Genomic DNA, 3,988 nt, shown 5'->3' with positions numbered 1-3,988 from the left:
AAATTAATTCTGAAGAAAAAAGAAAATTTTTATTTGTAAGAAAGTAGTTAAACTTTAAAACCTATTTGTTATATTTTTAACAAAAAAGATGAAGTTTTTGACGAAAGGATTAATTTATTACTCAAAAAGAAAAATTTGCAATTAAATTCAAGAATTCTCAACCAAAAAGTTAAATTTTGAACCTCGGATATTTGTGTAACATTTGTCACTGGAAATGTTGTACAATTTAATGAAATTGATTTTTAAGAAAAAAGAAATTTTTTATTCTTAAGAAAGTAGTTAATCTTTAAAAACCATTTGTTATATTTTTAACAAAAAAGATGAAGTTTTGGACAAAAAGATTAATTTTTTACCTAAAAAGACAAATTTGCAATTAAATTCAAGAATTCTCAACCAAAAAGTTAAATTTCTAACTAAAACAGATGAATTTTTAATAAAAACGATTAATGTACTACCAAAAGAGATGACTTTTTAATTAAATTCAAAGTTCAAAATTCAGTACTTCAACTTTAAAACCTAGTTTTTAAATTTTTAATCGCAACCCTAAATTTTTCAAGAAAAATATTAATTTTCTACCTAGAAAGATGAATTTTTAATATAATTCAAGAATTCTCAACCAAAAAGTTAAATTTTCAACTAAAAAAGATCAATTAAAAAAAAATTAATCTACTACCAGAAAAGATGAATGGTTAATCAAATTCAAAAATTTTCAAATAAAAAATTTTTGATAAGTTTTCAAATAAAATATTAATTTTTAAACAAAAAGATTAATTTTCAAACAAAAAGATTAATTTACTAACTAAAAATACAATTTTTAAACAAAATACATTAATTGTAAACCAAAAAGTAGAATTTTCAACTAGAAAAGATGAATTTCCAAACAAAAAGATTAAGTTACTACCAAAAAAGACGAACTTTGATTTAATTTAAAAAATTCTCAATAAAAAAGTTTAATTCTTAAGAAAGATAGAAAAAATTTTATATTCATTTTTGAGAAAGTAGTTCAACTTTAAAACCTAGTTGTTAAAGTTTTTAATCAATAATCTCAACCAATCATTTTTAACTTTTTTATTTTTCCGATCTGTAGGAAGAAATTGTTTCTCTCTAAACAATTTTAATTTTCTTTAGATTTAAAACATTCATATGATTATTCCGATTGATATGAAGAGAAAATAATATTTAAGAATAATATTTTTAAGAAGTAATATTATTAACGTTAGAAAATTCAGATTACTCTACCATATTATCCAATGATGAGTATTAACAAATTAAATAATCAAAATTAAGTCACAAAAAAATTTTGAAGTCAAGAAAGAAATAAAAGTTTATCTACATTGTTGAACCTTTAAGCCAAAAGATGATTTTTCTCTACAGAAATTGAAATTTCTAATCCAAAAATATGATCTTTTAGCAAAAATTAAGTTTTCACGAAATGGATGCATTTTCACCCAACAAAAATGCAATTTCAAAACAATAAAATATTTTTTTTACCAAAAAAGTAGAATTTTTAAATAAATGAAATCAATCTTAAAAAACTAGAGAAGTTACATTTTGAGTTACAAAATTAATTATGAACCAAAAAAGGCTTTTCGACTAAACAGTTACATTTTCAATCCAAAACATAAGCCTTCAATAAAAAAAAAAGAAAATTTTAAATAATAAAGTTTAACTTTTATTCAATTTGAAAAAAAGGCTGCTCAAATTTCTAAGAGAGTTTTCGAGCTTGATTTTTTTATAATTAGGTTTCCAATTTTTTTTAATAAACAAATATGACGAAAAAATGGATATTTTCTCTATTCGACGTTCCCGTTCCTTGTCAATAACATGAAAATTGTTGAAAATGCCTAAGTTGCATAGAGTAACATTAGCTGAAGATGTTCCAATATTATGTATTAAACAAAAAAATTGTTTATAAACAAATTATTTTTTAACAAAATTTTCTACTATTTTCCATAAATATACGTTTCTTCAAGTTATATTGCAAGAAATTTGAATGGAAACAATATTGTATAGAAAAAATTACTCTTATGATTATAACTGTTTATATTGTAAACAATAATGCATTTGTTTATTAAATTTTTTTTTAATTATAAAATTAATCAATCAATTATGAATTTTGCTAACATCATCATGAAGTTCCCAATTAAAAAGACTGACATCGAAAAAAAAATATTTCCGTCCACAGATGCCCGAATAATGCATTCGTTTATTAAATTTCTTTTTAAAAATAATAAAATTTATCAACTCATCATTAATTTTACTGAATTTAATATGAAGATACCAATTAAATGACTGACATCGAAACAAAAAACAATTTTTCCGTCGAAAGGTGCCCCAATAATGCATTTGTTTATTAAATTTTGTTTAAAAAAATCAAAAATTTATACATTTTGTTGAAGTTTTCATGAAGTTCCTAATTAAAAAAGTTGACATAAAAAAAAAATTCGGTCAACAAATTCCTGATTAATGCATTTTTTAATAAATTTGCTTTAAAAATCATAAAATTGATAAAAAATTATGAATTTTTCTGAAGTTATCATGAACTTCCTAATTTAAAAAGTTGAGATAGAAAAAAACGAGTTTTTTTGTAGACAAATCTCTGATCATAAAGTTGCTAATTAAACAATATTTCTGTCGAAAAATGCCTGATTACTGCATTCGTACACTAAATTTATTTATAATATAAACAATTATAATCATAAGAGAAATGTTTTCATATAATATAGTTTGCATTCAAATTTCATGCAATATACATTGAAAAAACGTAAATTTATGGAAAATCGTAGAAAGCATTTTTTTCGTCATATTTGTTTATTTATAAAAAAAATTGAAAACCCAATTCAAAAATCAGACTTGATAAGTCTCTTAGAAATCCTATTAGCCTTTTTTCAAATTTTTGTTGTCCAAATCGGTCGCATTCGCTTGAATTCAAAAAGCAACATTTTTCTTTTCTTGACTGTTTTTCATATCATCCGTTATTTGCCTTAAGATGTTTACTTTCGTGTGTTTTTTGGAATTTTGTAAATCTTTTAAGTCTGGTAAATTTTACTATTATCAAAGAAAGTCATTAGCATAAATGGTTTGTCTTTTCGAATTCTATGAATATCGGTCCAGAAAATTTTTGAATTTAGAAAAAAGTGTCTCAAAAATATTCAAAATGTGCTCACTTTTTTAATTTTTATCAAAAATGGCTGGCAACGAACTTGACCTTCATTTTAAGATACTAAAAGAGTTTACCAAAGGAAAATCTAATCAGTCAATTCTTTTGAAAGCTATAGTGCTAACAAAAAAACCATCCACGAACGGACGGACAGACATACGGGCAGACTAACAGACACATTTGTAAAAACCTGATTTTCGGATTCAGGAGGTCTCAAAACTTGAACATTTGACGAAAACTTGGGAAGTCAAATTTTACCCAAATCTAATACCTTCTCTGATAAGAATTAAAAAAGATTTTTTTAAACAAATAGTTCAACTTTGAAACCAAATAGATTAATTTTCAACTCAAAATATAGATTTTAAAAAAATGATTTCTTAACAAAGTGATTCAACCACATTTTACAAACAAAATAGTCGAATACTCAAGCCAAGAAAAAAGAATTTTTAATCAAAAAGTTTAATTTTCATAAAAAATTTACTTTCTACTAAAACAATTGAATTTTAGAATAAAAAATATAAATTTAAAAAAAAAACGAGTGAAATTTTCTGCTAAAAAATATTTCGATTGACTTTTTAGGATCAGAGTATGAATTTTTAAGTGAGAAATAAAGTTTTACGAAAAGATTGAATTTTCAATCCAAAAGTAGAATTTTTAACAAAAAGGGATGAGTTTAATAAAAATGTTGAATTCTCTACCAAGTATTTGCATTTTTATCCAAAAAAGATTGTTGAGCACTTGGTTTGAGCTCTTAGATGTACCGATAACAAGGGTTAAGGAAAATGAAGATAGTTCACACATAAGTTTAAATGTGACGTTTAATCTGAG

Source organism: Belonocnema kinseyi, chromosome 5, assembly GCF_010883055.1.
Source record: "Belonocnema kinseyi isolate 2016_QV_RU_SX_M_011 chromosome 5, B_treatae_v1, whole genome shotgun sequence".
NCBI classification, from domain to species: Eukaryota; Metazoa; Arthropoda; class Insecta; order Hymenoptera; family Cynipidae; genus Belonocnema; species Belonocnema kinseyi.
The sequence above is the reverse complement of the archived record's forward strand: the minus strand, read 5'-3'. Positions refer to the sequence as shown.